Genomic DNA, 20,198 nt, shown 5'->3' with positions numbered 1-20,198 from the left:
CCTTTATAATTCACATAATTTGTGCACACACACCATTAATTTACTAATTAACTAAACACTTTAGAAATTTTTCCTTAACTAAACATGTATTCGGCAAGGACTACAAAAATTTCAACGAATCTTATAAACAACCACAACATTTTAAATTCATTTAATTACCCTCAATGACCGAATGCACATATATAAAAGTATTCAAATAACACAAAATTTTCTTTCTAAAATGCATATATCTATATACATATGGCAACTTCAATTCACACCCCCCAACCATGAATTCAACTTATTCATTTAAGCTACTTTAACATATAAACCACATCTTTTAAAAAAAACTTATCAAATTAACACAAATTTATCTACTTGCCGAATGGCTTTATGATCAAGGATTCATGAATCCAAACCATGGGTTAACTATACTAAGCCCTTATCAATTTAATCTCATAATCAATTAAAATAAAAAATCACTATACATACCTTTAAATTAGGATAGCCATGGCCGAATGCCTTGGTGGTTTCTCCTTCAAAATTTTCTTTCTCAATTTCGGCAATGAAGAAAGAAAGATGAATCTCCCTTATTTTTATTATCTTTACCTTATTTTACTAATTATTTTTATTGCAAAATAATGCCATATCATATTATAATACTTAAATAAACATATATTATCCCAACACCATCATTATGGCCGGTCACCATAAACAAAAAAGGGGTATTTGACATGCAAATCCAATTTTTTTATGACATGCATTAATAGGCCACTTTTAATTTTACCTATCATCTTTCCCAATTGTCTCACCGAAGTCCTATTTAATAATTCACATACAAATGACAAAATTAAAGCATGAAACTTTCACACATGCATGTACACATACAATAAGCATGGAATATAACGGTTAATTATTTTTATGATTCGTTTCAGTGGTCCCGAAACCACTTTCTGACTAGGGTCAAATTAGGGCTGTCACATGAGGCACATGACCTATTCACATGGGTGTGTGACACTTGAAAAGTTGAATATTTTATAAGTTTTTGAAATTTTTATTTGTTATCAATTTAGTTCCAAACATATGATTAAGGCTTTGTATGATTGATTTAAGTATATAATGAATGTGAATGAATGATATTTATTGAATTGTGAAGTTATTTGTTAAGTTATTGTTCTAAACTGAGTTATAAGTCCAATAATGCCTCTTAACCTATTCCGGTGATGGTACAGGTTAGGGGTGTTACATTTTTTGGTATCAGAGTTACGGTTTAGTTGATTCTAGGACTAACATAGCGTATGTGAGTCTAGCTATAAATGCCATATATAAAACTGTGATAGTGTGATGACTCCTAATGGTCTTAAATGTGTTTTCATATAGTAGTGGATCCCAACCGAGTTGTAGTAGACGATGTAGAAAGTAACGCACCAACTCCCGCTTAAGGAGCAGCACCTACTGAGTCTAAACCTGTGACGAGTAGTCACAGGGGTGAGGCTAAAGGAGCCTTCTTTCAGATATTAAATAAGTGGTTTGCACAGTATATTTGTATGAACCTGACTATTCTGCAATCCCCACCCCTACCTATTCCCCAACCGATTCCATTGGTTCCTCAAGGTATCGATCCTTTGCGATCCAATAAACCACTATTGATAGAATTCGAAAACATGGAGCTGAGGAATTTAGAGCCACTGCTAATGATGACCCTGAGAGGGTCGAATTTGGCTTGAGAACATGATTTGAGTGTTTGATGAATAGTCCTGCACACCCGAAGAATGTATAAAGTGTGTTGTATCATTGTTGAGTGACACTCCGTATCAATGGTGGAATACATTGATAACCGTAGTTCGGCCAGAATGAGTCACTTGGGATTTCTTTCAAGTGGAATTTAGAAATAAATACATTAGCCAAAGGTTTATTGATCAGAAGAGAAAAGAATTCCTTGAATTGAAGCTAGGCCGTATGTCAGTTACAAAGTATGAGAGGGATTTTTTACGACTTAGCAAATATGGTCGTGAATGTGTTTCTTCTGAAGCTATAATGTGTAAAAGATTCAAGGATGGATTGAATGAGGAAACCAGAGTGTTAATTGGAATTCTTGAGCTGAAAGAGTTTGTCGTTCTATTTGACCAAGCCTGTACAGCTGAAGAGCTTTGTAAAGAGAAAATAAAAGTAGGTTCTAAGGATAAAGAGTCTAGAAAAATATTTATGGGCAAATCATGTAACACCCTAATTTTGGGCCTAGTCGGAACAGTGGTTTCGGGACCACAAATTCGACGATGAAAATTTTATTTTTATTATATTTTTATGGTCCACGATTTCACGAAATAATTTCGTGAAAATTTCGTTCAAAAATTTTGACATTCGGGCACTTAATTTAGCCAAAAGGACTAAATCGTAAAAAGTGTAAAAGTTGAGTTCTACATACTAGAGGTGTCCAATTGTTATGAAATTTTAAATTGAGGGTCCTTAAATGGTAATTAGACCATTGTTTAATTGCTGGACAAAAATAGACATGAAATGGGTGTAATAAAATATTTTTAAGTTGGTGGTATTTTGGTAAACTAATAATTAAAAGAATTAAAAAGGAAAATAAGCCAAATTAGCTATCATCTTCTTCATTGAACCGTTTCTACCAGCAGCAGCCATGGTTAAGTTTGTTCAAACTCCCATGCTCGATTGTAAGTGCTCCTTAGCCCCGTTTTAAAGTTCTTTACATTTTTGAAATCCCGGTAACTTGGTTAAGCTTATTCTAGCAATAATTTAACCTAGGGTTTATATTTGGAAAACTACCCATAGGTGAAATGTATTTATTTTGTTTTATGGTAGAATATGAAGCCTGAAATTGTGTTAAACAACTTTTACTAAGTGATTTTACGTGAAAACGAATAAAACGACATAATTAGTAAAAATACCTAATGTTCATAAGTACATGCTAGAGTGTGAATTTGATGTTGCTATAGAAGGGAAAAATGACCAGCATGTCATAAAACATAAGAAAATAGAATGAAGTTTAATTCACGAGCCTAGGGGCAAAAATGTAATTTTGACAAAGTTTAGGGGCAAAATTGTAATTTTTCCAAAATTTGATTTTGGGTCAATTTGAATAATGTAAGTCTTAATTAGGCTATATTTGTAATGATAAATCAAGGAAAATTGAAATTCGGGCTAAAATCGGCAAATACCAAGTTGTAGACAAAATGGTAAAAATGGCCATTTTCGTATACGAGGTAAGTTCGTGTGTTAATAATAATGCAATACCATACTTGAATTGTAATTTTCTATTGTTATGGCATAAATTGTATGATTTAATATGTTTAGGAGAAGTTGATTGACGGTGTATATGATATGGAAAATGCGATGCTTTGTTGTGTCATGTGAAATTGAATGGCAAATTATTGTTACATGAATTGAATGTTAAATTACTATTACATGGGTTGTATGAATTGCTACACGGTTGTACCTGATGAGATTTCGGCAAGTTTGTACGTAAATAATTTATCGATTCTTTTTATTTTATTATATTTTGTTATCATATGAAATGTGGCTGCCTATAGAATGACTATTTGTTGTAAATTACATATTGAAAAAGGATTATGAATAAATTTGTAACATGTTGGAAAGTGAGGAATTTCTTGGTTGAGCCTTTGAAATAGAAACGATACAAATGATCTATTGTGGGGTCACGTGTGTAGTACTAAGTGCAGGCTACTACGTGTACCGGATAATTGGTCGCATGTGTAGTACTAAGTGCAGGCTACTATGCGTACCCGATAACTTCGATCACGTGTGTAGTACTAAGTGCAGGCTACTACGTGTATCAGATGGTTAGGTCACGTGTGTAGTACTAAGTGCAGGCTACTACGTGTACCGGATAATTGGTCGCATGTGTAGTACTAAGTGCAGGCTACTATGCGTACCAGATAACCTTGTCTACAAGTGTGAAAATATGTGCAGGTAACTGAGTATCAGTTATTATTCCGAAGAGTTCAACGGGAAAATCGATTAAGTAAAAATACATGTGAACATGATTATATGATGAATAAGTGTAGGTATATGTTTATGAAAATTATGAGCAATGTGCTCGATATTTGAGTGAACTTCGATAAGACAAAATGGATTAAGTGAAATTATGTAAGAGTGAATTTTAGTAGTGAAACAGTGTTGGACAGTAGCAGTTATGTGAGTTTGAAAATTCACCAAAAATTTTGTAAGTTGAATTAAATTTAAAAAAAATTATTGAATTAAATATTAATAAGTCTATTTTCATATAAAAGAAATAGGGGAGCAAACAAGTTCTATATTAAGTGATATCCTAATTTTTCTGAGACAGTGTCAGAATGAATTCTAGATCCCCTATTTTGACTTAGAAAAATTATTAAAAATTGTAAAAAAAATAATTATGAGTTATAATTTATATTAATAGAATCCTAAATGAGTCTACTTGTAGGAGGAATGGACGGAAACATCATCCAAGTCCCGAAATATGAGATAAATAATTTTTAGTGAATAGAGGCTAGAACTGTTGGACAGCGAAACAGGGGAAATTTTAATGAATAAACTGTACTAATTGGCTAAACCAAAAATTCTAGAAATTTTATGGAAGAAAGGGATATGAGTATAGTTTCAAGGAAAATTAACAAAACTAAATTTGGAATTTTTTAGCTCTAGATATGAATTATTTAGTAACTGTAACTCGATAAAACAACTTAACCTGAACATGTGTAATTGTACAATTATAGTGTTTTATCTTGAAAAGCATGTTAGTAATTGCTTATTAATTTCATATGGACTTACTAAGCATAAATCTTACCCATCCTCTCCATTTCTTTAGTATTGGCAGGTCAGCTTGGGGTTGGAGATCGTCGGAGGCAAAATCACACTATCAAACTATCATTTTTGGGAGAATTAATTCAAATATTAGAAATATCAAGTGAGTGGCATGTATAGGAAGTAGGTTTGTGATATGTATTATTATTATGACTTTGACCATATGTATTAGTCTGCATTGAGTTATCGTATATGATCATGAGATGTGGTCCTTATCCATTATGGTTTATAAGTTTAAATAATCATGCCATGTCCTATGTTTTGATGTGATGATATAGTTAACTTTGTTTGTTATGCATGATTGGTAATACATTAGGTAAGTTAAATGTAGGCCGGTGGATCATGAATTAAATGGAAATGAGTAATGTTTCCTTGAATTTGGATGTTTAATGGACAAATTGGTAACTACATTATGATGGTATAAAATGAGAATAAGATTTAGCATGTCTAGTTCTAGTTAATGTAAGAATGTATATTATATACAGGATGGCAAGCAAATATGTTTAAATTGAATGACATGTTATTGCATGATTATGGATGTGTAAGTGCTCATTTATGCCACATTATATGTCTTTAAATATGAGTCTATGCATGTGTTCCAAAAGTTTTGAATTAAATGAAATTTTATGACCCAGTTTTCGTCTATGTGTATGGCTAAGTCTGGAATGCCTCGTACCCTGTTCCGGCCTTGGATATGGGTAAGGGGTGTTACAAATCACATCAGTCAGCATCAAAGAAATTTAGAGAATATCATCCTCGTTCTACAGCATCTACGGGAATTTCTATCAGAGACAGAAATGTAAGACAATCAAGTTCAAAACCTCAGGCGACGTCTGTAGCCAGTGTGGGAAGCGTTAAAAACCCTGGATCTGAATGTAAAATTTGAAATAAGCAAATTACGGTGAATGCAGATTAATGAGCGGAGGTTGCTTTAAATGTGGATCTTTTGATCATTTTGTCCGTGATTGTCCAGAAAAGCTGACAACTGAAAGAGAAAAACCTATGAAAACAAGTATCACGACTGCTAGAGGGAGACTGCCTTGAAACAACAAAAATATTAGTGGTAATCGAGGTGCTACAAGAGATTCGACTGTGACATCTGAGGCACGAGCACCTGCTAGGGCTTATGCTATACGTGCACGAGAGGAGGCATCATCACCAGACGTTATTACCGGTACTTTTTCTCTTTTTGATACTGATATAGTTGCATTGATAGATCCTAGATCAACCCATTCATATATCTGTATGAATTTAGTATTTAAAAAGAGTTTACATGTTGAGTCTACTGAAATTGTAATTAAAGTATCAAACCCCTTAGGCAAGTTTGTTTTAGTTGATAAAATTTGTAAGAATTGTCCTCTGATGATCCGAGGTTACTGTTTTTGGGCTGACTTGATGCTTCTACCGTTCGATGAGCTTGATGTGAATCTGGGTATGGACTGGCTGACTATGCATAATGCAGTTGTGAACTGTAGACAGAAGACTATCAAAATGAAATGTCAAAATGGTGAGATTCTTCGGATGGAGTCTAATGATTCGAGTGAATTATCTACTTTGATATCATTATGTTAACTCAGAAATATTTGAGAAAGGGCTATGATGCATATCTTGCATACATATTAGATACGAAAGTGTCGGAATCAAAGATTGAATCTGTACCTATTGTTTGTGAGTTCTCGAATGTATTTCTAGAAGAATTACCAGGATTACCACTGATCAGAGAAGTCAAATGTGGTATTGAATTAATACCGGGAATAACTCTGATATTGATAGCTCTATAGAGAATGGCTCCAACAGAATTAAAAAAGTTGAAATCTCAGTTGCAAGAATTTACAGACAGAGGTTTTCTACAACCGAGTTATTCTCCTTGGGCTTCACCAATATTGTTTTTGAAAAAGAAAGATGGCAAGATGAGAATGTGTATCGACTATAGACAGTTGAATAAAGTGACTATAAAGAAAAAATACCTTCTATTACAGATTGATGACTTATTTGATCAGTTGAAAGGGGCTGCAGTATTTTCAAAGATTGATTTGAGATCGAGTTACTATCAGTTACGAGTTAAAGTGTAACACCCCGTACTCGAGACCGCTGCCGGAGTCGGACACGAGGGGTTAACGGCTTAAACCACTCATTTTCACAGTCCATTTTAAAAATTTTCCAGGCAGTTGGCTAACTGCGTCACTGTCACTTTAAAAATCATATCTTGAGTTCCAAAACTCGAAAATCAGTTTTGTAATTTGTCCCTGAAACTAGACTCATATATGCATCTACAAATTGTTTTCTAGAATTTTTGGTCAGGCCAATTAGTACAGTTTATTAGTTAAAGTCTCCCCTGTTAAAGGGTGCGACTACACTGACCTTCATGCATTACGACCTGGATATCTCCCTGTACAGGGCTTCAATACTGATGTCGTTTGTTTCTATAGAAACTAGACTCAGAGAGGAATCTATACATATATGGCATGACTCCTAATTATCTCTGGTTAATTTATAATGGATTTCCAAAGTCGGAACAGGGAATCCAGAAACCGTTCTGGACCTGTTTCACGAAAACCTAAATATCTCTTAACATACAACTCATATGACCATTTCGTTTCTTCCATATGAAAGCAGATTCATCAAGGTTCATTTACATAATTTATTCACTATTTAATTCCATTCCTACTATTTTTAGTGATTTTTCACATCCACATTGCTGCTGCTGTCAGCATCTGCCTTTAAGGTAGACTTTACCTATTTCATAGTTTCCATGATTCAATTAGCCCTTTTTGCATACATAGCACAAAGTATAATCATGATTAACCATTCCAATGGCTAATCGTTTCTATACATTTCCATACCTCTTAGTGATCAACATACAAAACGATTATAGTACTATGCTAAAAACGTATATAAGCCATTTTCGCATGGCTATCCAAATTTACACAAAATCCATGGGTACATGACCAACAACAAAAAGGGTAGTCCTATACATGCCATTTCAAAGTTCAACCAAAATTGTACCAAAAGGGGGCTTTGATAGTGTGGGAGACTTCGACTTCCAAATATCCCGAGTCCGATAGCTGACGAGCCAAAATCTATAAAACAGAGAAACAAAGAAACGGAGTAAGCAATTTATGCTTAGTAAGTTTTGAGCAAGGGATTCCAGCACAACAAAAGCATAGCATTCGTATAGCTAAACGGATAATTTCATATGCACAAATTCTCAATATCATACTTACTTCACATTACCAACCCTTATGTTCATACACAAAAGATCAACTTAGCCAAAGGCCGGTAGCTCATTTATCAACTGAGCGAATACTTATTTGTAAGGGCTCGACTAATTCAAAGCACATACGAAAGATACCTCATTGTCGGGATTTCACAAGCGTATTAACTGAAATTTTTACAGCAAGTTCATTCATTCCCGAATCACGTACCTTCGGAGTTTAACCGGATATAGCTACTCGTTCAAATACCTTCGGGACACAGCCCGGTTATAGTAGCTCGCACAAATGCCTTCTGGACTTATCCCAGATTTAGTAACTCGCACAAATGCCTTCGGATCTTAGTCCGGATTTAGTAACTTGCACAAATGCCTTCGGATCTTAGTCTGGGTTTAGTAACTCGGACAATTGCCTTCGAATCTTAGTCTGGATTTAGTAACTTAACACAAAGCCTTCGGGACTTAGCCCGGACATCATTCGAAGAACCATGCACACATATATCAATAAATCATGACACATCCATATTTCATTTTCACTACCAAAGCTCAACACAAGACACTTATCGTATTTACAATTTCGGCTCAATAGCCACATACAAAGGGCATGATTTTGATTTACTTAAGACATAATCTAATCGAATCATAATTTAAGTTCCATTACTCGAAAACTTACCTCGGATGTTGTCGAACGGCTTCAACGGCTATTCGATCACTTTTTCCTTTCCCTTATCCAACTGTGGTCCCTAAGCTCTTGAGCTAATTCAAACAAATTTAACTTATCAAAGTCTCATTTTGCTAGCTTATGGCGAATATGACAAGGAGTTTGATAGGTCATATGGCCACCTTTTAGCTCAAATACAAAATGATCATACGCATTTTAATCACATCAACAATTTAATACAATTTATTCGAACATCAAAAGAGAAGCTCAAGGTACTTAGCCCATATATATACATTAGACATTAGAGTCACATATGTACGAAATCACGAATCGAATTCAACATACTAGCTAATATTTCCCTTAGTCAATTTTCTAAGTCAAGCTAAAGCCATCAATAGGCTACCAATGGCCGAACATACACATCTATGCTAAGGCCGATTGCAACACTTAATACATTCTACAAGTATGGTCACTTGTGTTGACTAAACACCATTTGTTTCAAGTTCAAAACTTGGCTAATACACATATATACACTATTAAAGCATCCTCTCCTTTACACTAATTCAACACATGCATTACCCATAATATACCAAATTACATTCGCCTTAGCACACAACTTGCTAGCCGATTCTTCTCCATCTAGCAACCAATGCACATACGAGCTCATTTGTTAGACTCTACTTCATCTAACAACAACCTTATTTCTCTTCTATATCCTACCATGGCGAATGCATCACAACACCTTACCATTTCAATTTTTGGTCATGGTTGAACAAGGAACTTAATGTCTCACTCAAGGATGCTAAAAAGGAGATTCAAGAGTTATCAATCCACCATCACATGCATCATTAATAAGCTTCACATTTAGCATGCAATGACATCAACACAAAATCCACCTTGGCCGAATACCATCCCCATGACATAGCAAAGATTTGAACCATGGGCTAATAAGAACATCAAGCTAGCAACTAAAAATGTGACAACCCGAATTAGGGCCTAATCGGAATAGTGGTTTCGTGACCACAAATCTGAGATAGAAATAATTGTTTTATAATTATTTTGGGGTTTATGATATGATTGCATGATTGTGTGAAAATTTCGTGATGAAATTCTATGCCTAAAGTGCTTAAATTGAAAGTAGGGACTAAATCGAATAAGTTGCAAAATTTGCATCCGGAAGTTTTAGTATGAAATTGTTTTGGAATATTAATTAGGAGGTCTTAAATAGCAATTTGACCAATTTTAAGTTCATGGACAAAATTAGGACATGGAAGGAATTTTTGAAAGTTTAGTAAGGAGGGCATTTTGGTCATTTGGATATTAAATGAAATAAAATGGGAAAAATAACACAAAATTGATCACCATCCTCCTTAGTTGCTGCCGAATTCTCCTCTCTCCATAGCTAGGGTTTCTTCAATTTTCAAGCTCCATAATCAAGAAAGACGCGAATTGATCTCGAACGGGAAAGGAAAAAGTTTTGGACTAAATTGCAAAATTTCCACATTTTGCACCAAGGTAAGTTTGTATGTAAATATTACAATAATTTCATGTACATTCTTATATTTCAGCCTATTATATAAACATACTAGCTGATGTTAAAATGTAAATCGACTATTGGAAAAATGGAAATAAATATAGAGAGAGATCCGGTTGAACATTGGAGAGATCGAATGAAATAGAGGAGCGTAGCTAGGTCACATGTATGATGCTGAGTGCACATCATGTGTACAAGAAAGCTACGAGACACCTGTAGTAGCTAGGTCACATGCGTGATACGAGATGTATCCCATGTAGACAAGAGAGCTACGTGAAAGATAAATGTAGCTAGGTCGCATGCGTGATTCCAAGTGAAGGACACCATGTAGACAAGAGAGCTACGTGAAAGGTAAATGCAGCTAGGTCGCATGCGTGATTCCAAGTGAAGGACACCATGTAGACAAGAGAGCTACGAGACAAATCGGTTAGGTCGCATGAGTGGTACTAAGTGTTCACTATGTGTACAAGAGAGCCGAACTAAACGAAGTATGATGGTGGGGCTGTGTGCTGAAACCATTAAATATCGAGGATTGATCCGAATTGTTCAACGGGATGGTTTTGTGGTGATATTGTGGTTTGGACCTACACTTATGGTGAATGAAATGTGGTGAAAATGATTTGTGGTATATACATATATAAGATAAAATGAGGGTAGCATAAAGAATGTGTGAAAGAGTGAAATTAGCATTAAAACTGTTTTTAGATGGTAGCAGTGACGTGATTTTGAAAAATCACCAAAAATAGGAGGAATATAATTAGAGGTTGAATGAGATGTAAAATTAAAGCTTAATGAGTCTACTTTCATATAAAAGAAACAGAGCAAGCAAAGGAATTCTATATTTTGAGATATTTACAATTGTATGTGACTTGCTCAGGATGAATATGTGATCCCCTGTTCCAACTTTGAAAAATCATTAAAAAGTGTACAAAGAAAATTAAGAAATATAGTTTACATGCCTAAATTCCTTATTGAGACTAGTTTTAAATGAAACAGACCTCAGGGTTGTTTGAATTGTGTACTGAGAGATATTCAATTCGTAGTGAACAGAGGTCAGATCAGTCGAGCTGTGTAACAGGGGAAACTTTAACTAATAAACTGTACTAATCGGCTGAACCAAAAATTATAGAAAAAAATTAGCAAAAATTTTTATGAGTCTAGATTCAGGGAAATTTTATGGATTTGAATTTCGAGTTTTGTAACCCGAGTTATGATTTATTTAGTGAATATGATGCAGTAGAGACAGCTAAATCAAAGTGGAATGAATAGTGAAGTTAAAGTAGATAAACTTGAATTGTTGTGTAAACATGTTAGATTCTTTAATTAGTATTTACATACTTACTTATTAAGCTATAAGCTTACTTTGTTTCTCTCTTTTGTCTTATAGTGTTCTTGACTTGCTCGGGAGTTAAGGATCGTGAAGATCTACCCGCACTATCATACTTTAGGGTATTTGAACTAAACGTTTTGAATTATGGCATGTATAGTAGGCTTAATTATTTTGTTACGTGTCATATTTGTCTAGGTTAAAATATTAGTTACTGATTACTCGACCAGATACTTTGTACAAGCCATTAAAGTGGGCTAATATTGTTCAAGACATATGTTATACGATGCACTATCAAATTGGATGACATATTTATATCTCGATTATGTTTAATGGTATGTGTTATGTTACGTAATACCTTATATCTGTTAAATGACAGTAACGGGTAAGGGTGTTACATTTAGTGGTATCGAGCTATGGTTTAGTCGGTTCTCGGACTAATAAAGTGTGTGTAAAGGTCTAGCTATACATGCCATAAAAATATTGTGATAGTGTGGTGACTCTGATTATTCTAAAGCGTGTTTTGTTTTAATATATAGTAATGGATCCTGAAGGCTGCGGTGATGATCTTTGCTAGTATTGCGCCGGCTCCCCGCACAAGGGACCGCTACTGTGGAAAGTAGACACTGAGACATTGAGACAAGGAGATGAGGCTCGGGATGCCTTTCTCCAAATGATGAACAATTGGTATCTTGAATTTATTCGAGCAAATCCAAATGCTCAACCTCCTCCACCCCTCCTATACCTCGGACGATTCTGTAGCTGCTCAAGGTATAGATTTGGTAAGAATGAACAAGCCTCCGGTTGACAAGATTCGAAAACACAAATAAGAGTTTAGAGCAAAGGTCGATGATGATCCCGAGAAAGCGAAATTCGGCTTGAAAATTCTACCCGTGTATTTGATGAGCTCTCATGTACACCGAGGAATGCTTAAAGTGTCTTGTATCACTTTTGAGAGATTCGACTTACCACCGGTGGAAGACTTTGGTTGCGATGGTGCCAAAAGAAAAGTTACTTGGGATTTCTTCCGGGAAGAATTTAGAAAGAAATACATAAGTCACGATTTATTTATCAAAAACGGAAGGAGTTCCTTGAATTGAAGCAGGGAAAATGTCATAGCGAGTATGAACACGAATTTGTAAGACTCAACAAGTATGCCTGTGAATGTGTGTCCACCGAGGCTATTATGTGTAGAAGATTTGAAGATGGGCTGAATGAGGATATTAAAGTGCTTGTAGGAATTTTGGAGTTGAAAGAATTTGTAGTATTGGTTGATCGAGCTCTTAAAGTCAAGAATTGAACAAAGAAAGAAGAAAAGCTGCTATTGAGGCTCGAGATGTCGAAAAAGACAGATAAGCAAGCCATTTCAATTTCAACCAAAGAGGTCCAAAGAGACAAACCCTCGAATGACAGTTTCAATTGGGGATTCACACGAGATCGTGGTAGAGCATATTCGGGTCTAAAGCTCAAGCTACTTGATGGCAAGTGTGGGTAATGTGCGACCTAGAAAGCCCGAGTGTCGACAATGTGGCGAGCAACATTATGGTGAGTGTTGGGGACCGAGCGAGCTTGTTTGGTCTTGTTCTCGTGAGCATTTTATTAGAGATTGTCCGGAGAAAGTTAAAGAAGAAAGATTTCAGAGTGCTAGATGAATACCACCGCTAGTAGAGGTAGACCACCGAGAAATCTTGGAGGTGGGACTAGTAGTAAAAGCGTGATGAAAGATTTAACGGCAAGATCGAAGCTAGAGCACTGCTAGAGCTTATGCTATACGTGCGAGAAGATGCATCATCTCCGATGTCATTCTTGGTACATTTCTCTCTATGATACTATTGTTATTGCATTGATTGATCCCGGTCCACTCATTCCTATATTTGCATGAATTTAGTATCCAATAAAAAGTTGCTGTTGAATTTATCGAGTTTACGATTAAAGTGTCGAACCCTTAGGCCAATATGTGCTAGTTGACAAGGTTTGCAAGAATTGCCCATTAATGATTCAAGGTCACTGTTTTCCGGCCAACTTGATGTTGTTACCATTTGGTGAGTTTGACGTTATCTTGGGAATGGACTGGTTAACATTGTATGATGCTAAGGTAGATTGTAAACAAAAGACACTAGAGTTGAAATGTGAAAATGGAGAAATTCAGAGGTTGAAACAGATGAATCAAATAAATTGCCTATGGTGATTTCGCACATGTCTGCACAGAAATACATGAGAAAAGGGTGTGAAGCTTATCTGGCTTATGTAATGAATATTGAGTTGCCCCAACTGAAATTTGAATCAGTGCCGATAGTCTGTGAGTTTCCAAATGTATTTCCAGAGGAATTGCCTGGGTTGCCTCCGAATAGAGAGATAGATTTTGCTATTGATTTGTTGCCGGGCACTGCACCGATCTCGATTGCTCCATATAGAATGGCTCATTGAATTAAAAGAATTGAAGGCTCGATTGCAGGAGTTAACAGACAAGGGATTTGTGAGACCGAGTTTCTCTCCTGGGTGCTCTGTATTATTCAGAAGAAGAAGGATGGTTCAATGAGACTTTGCATTGATTACCGTCGACTTAATAAGGTGACTATAAAGAATAAGTACCCATTGCCGAGGATTGATGATTTATTCGATCAGTTAAAGGGGGCCACAGTGTTTTCAAAGATTGATTTGAGGTCTGGTTACTACCAGCTGAGAGTTAAGGAGTCAGATGTACCAAAAACCGCCTTTAGGACAAGGTATGGACATTATGAGTTTCTTGTGATGCCTTTCGGCTTAACAAATGCTTCAGCTATATTTATAGACTTAATGAATCGGATCTTCCGGCCATATTTGGATAAGTTTGTAGTAGTGTTTATAGATGACATTTTAATTTATTCTCGAGATGAGTCTAAACATGCCGAACACTTGAGAACTATATTGCAAATCTTGAGAGAAAAGAAACTGTTTGTCAAGTTTAGTAAAAGTGAGTTCTGGCTTCGTGAAGTCGGATTTTGGGACATATAGTCTCGGTGATGGTATTCGGTGGATCCAAGCAACATTTCGCGATCGTTGATTGGAAACCGCCAAGAATGTATCCGAGGTTAGAAGCTTTTAGGCTTAGCCGGGTATTATAGATGTTTTGTTGAAGGATTTTCGATGATTGCCTCTCCTATGACTAAGTTGTTGCAAAAGAATGTTAAGTTTGAATGGATGATAAATGTCAACAAAGTTTTGAAAAGTTGAAAGCACGATTGGTGAAGCACCAATTTTAGTACTGACCGAGTTAGGAAAGGAGTTCGTAATTTATAGTGATGCATCGTTGATGTGCCTTGGATGTGTGTTGATGCAAGAGGGTAAAGTGGTAGCTTATGCTTCGAGACAGTTAAAACCGCATGAGAAGAACTATCCTACACATGATTTGGGCCGGCATTGTTGTTTTTGCCTTGAAAATTTGGCGACATTATTTGTACGGTGAAAATGCCGAATTTTTACCGATCACAAAAGTTTGAAGTACTTGATGAATCAAAAGGATCTGAATCTGCTGACAGTAAGATGGCTTGAATTATTAAAGGATTATGATCTAGTGATTGATTATCATCCGGAAAAGCAAATGTAGTTCTTGACGCCTTGAGCGAAAATTTCTTTTTACTTTGAGAGCCATGAACACGGGGTTAGCATTGTCGATGATGGGTCAATCTTAGCGAAATGAGAGCTAAACCGTTATTTCTCCGATTGATTTGTGATGCTCAAAAGAATGATAGTGAGTTGCGGATCAAGAGAACTCAATGCGAATCAAAGTTACGACTCGATTTTCGAGTTGGACCGGATGATTGTTTGATGTTTCGAGACAGGATATGTGTGCCAAAAACGATAAATTGATTCGAAAATATTACATGAGGCGCACAATGGCTGTTTATCGTTCATCTGGTAGCACAAAAATGTATAATGATTTAAAGAAGTCGTATTGGTGGCGGTATGAAAAGGACATTTGAATTTGTAACCAAGTGTTTGATCATCAACAAGTAAAAGTGAACATCAAGTGCCTTGAGATTACTTCAACCGGTAATGGTGCACGAGTGGAAATGGGACAAGATTACTATGGATTTTGTAACCGATTTGCCTTTAACTCCTAAAAAGAAGGATGTTGTTTGGGTAGTGGTTGATAGATTAACAAAGTCAGCCCACTTTATACCAAGACGCACTGATTACTCACTTGATAAATTAGCCAAATTATATATTGCTGAAATTGTGAAGTTGCACGAGTACCTATATCTATAATATCGATAGAGATCCAAGATTTACCTCGAGATTTTGGAAAAAGTTACAAGAAGCTTTGGGTACAAAATTGAACTTTAGTACCGCATTTCATCCACAAACAGATGGTCAAAGCAGAAAGAGTAATCCGGTACTCGAAGATATGCTTAGATGCTGTGTTTTAGAATTTGGAGGTAGTTGGGAGAAATATCTATCTTTGATTGAGTTTGCCTACAATAACAGTTATCAATAAAGTATACAAATGGCACCGTCTGAAGCCTTGTATGGTCGTAAGTGTCGGACTCCTTTATATTGGACCGAGCTTAGTGAGAAGCAGATTCATGGAGTTGATCTAGTTAAAGAAACCAAGAGAAAATAAAAGTAATTCGGGATTGCTTAAAAGTCGCTTCAGATCGACAAAAGTCATATGCTGATTTAAAAGAAAAGAGATTGAATTTCGGTGGGTGATAAAGTGTTCTTGAAGGTGTCACCATGGAAAAAGATTCGAGATTTAGTCGGAAAGGCAAGTTGAGTCCGCGTTTTATTGGGCCGTAAGAGATTCGAGAGAATTGGACCGATGGCGTATCGGTTGGCCTTTACCGCAGAGTTAGAAAGAATTCATAACGTGTTTCATGTATCAATGTTATGACGTTATCGTTCGATCCTTCACATGTGATTTCTCCAACGAAATTGAGATTCGATCGGATATGACCTATGAGGAGGAACCAATACTGATTTTGGCTCGAGAAGTTAAACAGTTAAGAAATACAAGTATAGCCTTAGTGAAAGTATTGTAGCACGACATGGGATAGAAGAGGCTACGTGGGAACCGAGGAAGCTATGAGGAAACAGTACCCAAACCTCTTTACGGTAAGATTTTCGGGACGAAAATCTCAAAAGGGGAGAATTGTGACAACCGAATTAGGGCCTAATCGAATAGTGGTTTCGTGACCACAAATCCGAGATAGAAATAATTGTTTTATAATTATTTTGGGGTTTATGATATGATTGCATGATTGTGTGAAAATTTCGTGATGAAATTCTATGCCTAAAGTGCTTAAATTGAAAGTAGGGACTAAATCGAATAAGTTGCAAAATTTGCATCCCGGAAGTTTTTAGTATGAAATTGTTTTGGAATATTAATTAGGAGGTCTTAAATAGCAATTTGACCAATTTTAAGTTCATGGACAAAATTAGGACATGGAAGGAATTTTTGAAAGTTTAGTAAGGAGGGGCATTTTGGTCATTTGGATATTAAATGAAATAAAATGGGAAAAATAACACAAAATTGATCATCATCCTCCTTAGTTGCTGCCGAATCTCCCTCTCTCCATAGCTAGGGTTTCTTCAATTTTCAAGCTCCATAATCAAGAAAGACGCGGAATTGATCTCGAACGGGGAAAGGAAAAAGTTTTGGACTAAATTGCAAAATTTCCACATTTTGCACCAAGGTAAGTTTGTGTGTAAATATTACAATAATTTCATGTACATTCTTATATTTCAGCCTATTATATAAACATACTAGCTGATGTTAAAATGTAAATCGACTATTGGAAAAATGGAAATAAATATAGAGAGAGAGATCCCGGTTGAACATTCGGAGAGATCGAATGAAATAGAGGGAGCGTAGCTAGGTCACATGTATGATGCTGAGTGCACATCATGTGTTCAAGAAAGCTACGAGACACCCTGTAGTAGCTAGGTCACATGCGTGATACGAGATGTATCCCATGTAGACAAGAGAGCTACGTGAAAGATAAATGTAGTTAGGTCGCATGCATGATTCCAAGTGAAGGACACCATGTAGACAAGAGAGCTACGTGAAAGGTAAATGTAGCTAGGTCGCATGCGTGATTCCAAGTGAAGGACACCATGTAGACAAGAGAGCTACGAGACAAATCGGTTAGGTCGCATGAGTGGTACTAAGTGTTCACCATGTGTACAAGAGAGCCGAACTAAGCGAAGTATGATGGTGGGGTGTGTCTTGAAACCATTAAATATCGAGGATTGATCCGAATTGTTCAACGGGATGGTTTTGTGGTGATATTGTGGTTTGGACCTACACTTATGGTGAATGAAATGTGGTGAAAATGATTTGTGGTATATACATATATAAGATAAAATGAGGGTAGCATAAAGAATGTGTGAAAGAGTGAAATTAGCATTAAAACTGTTTTTAGATGGTAGCAGTGACGTGATTTTGAAAAATCACCAAAAATAGGAGGAATATAACTAGAGGTTGAATGAGATGTAAAATTAAAGCTTAATGAGTCTACTTTCATATAAAAGAAACAGAGCAAGCAAAGGAATTCTATATTTTGAGATATTTACAATTGTATGTGACTTGCTCAGGATGAATACGTGATCCCCTGTTCCAACTTTGAAAAATCATTAAAAAGTGTACAAAGAAAATTAAGAAATATAGTTTACATGCCTAAATTCCTTATTGAGACTAGTTTTAAATGAAACAGACCTCAGGGTTGTTTGAATTGTGTACTGAGAGATATTCAATTCGTAGTGAACAGAGGTCAGATCAGTTGAGCTGTGTAACAGGGGAAACTTTAACTAATAAACTGTACTAATCGGCTGAACCAAAAATTATAGAAAAAAATTAACAAAAATTTTTATGAGTCTAGATTCAGGGAAATTTTATGGATTTGAATTTCGAGTTTTGTAACCCGAGTTATGATTTATTTAGTGAATATGATGCAGTAGAGACAGCTAAATCAAAGTGGAATGAATAGTGAAGTTAAAGTAGATAAACTTGAATTGTTGTGTAAACATGTTAGATTCTTTAATTAGTATTTACATACTTACTTATTAAGCTATAAGCTTACTTTGTTTCTCTCTTTTGTCTTATAGTGTTCTTCGGCTTGCTCAGGAGTTAAGGATCGTGAAGATCTACCCGTACTATCATACTTTAGGGTATTTGAACTAAACGTTTTGAATTATGGCATGTATAGTAGGCTTAATTATTTTGTTACGTGTCATATTTGTCTAGGTTAAAATATTAGTTACAGTACTCGACCAGATACTTTGTACAAGCCATTAAAGTGGGCTAATATTGTTCAAGACATATGTTATACGATGCACTATCAAATTGGATGACATATTTATATCTCGATTATGTTTAATGGTATGTGTTATGTTCTGGTAATACCTTATATCCTGTTCCGGCGACGGTAATGGGTAAGGGGTGTTACAAAAAACATGCATGAATCTCATGGCACAACATCAAACATACCTTAATATTGATACAAGTATGGCCGAACCTCCTCCTAATCCTCTTCTAAACCAAACATGGAGCAAGACTTCCTTCTTTCTTCCTTAGAATTTTCGGCCAAAAGAAAATGAAAAGGATGAACAATTTTTTTTTTCTCTTTTCTTCAACTCACGGCAATGGGGGGATCACACACCTTCTATCTTTTTTTTTTATTTCATTACTTTATTACCCATACACCTTATTTTATTTATTCCAACATAAACCACTTACACAACATGTTTTATGACATGTTTTGCCCATCCCCCTTTGTCATGGCCGGCCACTAGGCTTTAATCTAGGGAAATTTGACATGCAAGCCCATCATTTTCACATCATGCATTGATAGGCCACTTTACATTTGCCTAGCACATTTCTAAATTTTCTCACATAAGTCCTATTTGATAAAATTCACTTACAATTAACAAAATTCAAACATGAATTTTTCACACATGCATATGTACATATAATGAGCATCATCTATGACGGCTAATTATTTTTATGACTCGGTTTAGTGGTCCCGAGACCACTTTCTGACTAGGGTCAATTTAGGGCTGTCACATAAAGAGTTGGATGTGTCGAAATCCACTTTCAGAACAAGGTATGGCCATTATGAATTCCTTGTTATGCCTTTCGATTTAACTAATGCTCCTGCCATTTTTATGGACTTGATGAATCGTATATTCAGACCGTATTTAGACAGATTTGTTGTGCTATTCATTGACGATATTCTGATCTATTCACGAGATGAATTTGAGCATACCGAGCAGTTGAGAATTGTGTTACAAACTCTACGTGATAAGCAGTTGTTTGCAAAGTTCAATAAATGTGAGTTCTAGCTCAAAGAGGTTGGATATTTGGGGCATATTGTTTCAACCAACTATATTAGATTTGATCCAAGCAAGATTTCTGCTATTGTTGATTGGAAACCTCTAAGAAATGTGTCTGAAGTTCGTAGTTTTCTGGGTTTAGCGGGTTATTACAAAAGATTTGTAAAGGGATTCTAGATGATTGTGGCACCGGTAACACGGTTGCTACAAAAAGATATAAAGTTTGAATGGTCAGAAAAATGTCAACAGAGTTTCGAACAGTTGAAAGCACTGTTAATAGAAGCACCAATTTTGGTTTAACCTAAATCGGGTAAAGAGTTTGTGATCTATAGTGATGCATCATTAA

This window comes from Gossypium arboreum, chromosome 9 (assembly GCF_025698485.1).
Source record: "Gossypium arboreum isolate Shixiya-1 chromosome 9, ASM2569848v2, whole genome shotgun sequence".
NCBI classification, from domain to species: domain Eukaryota; kingdom Viridiplantae; phylum Streptophyta; class Magnoliopsida; order Malvales; family Malvaceae; genus Gossypium; species Gossypium arboreum.
The sequence above is the reverse complement of the archived record's forward strand: the minus strand, read 5'-3'. Positions refer to the sequence as shown.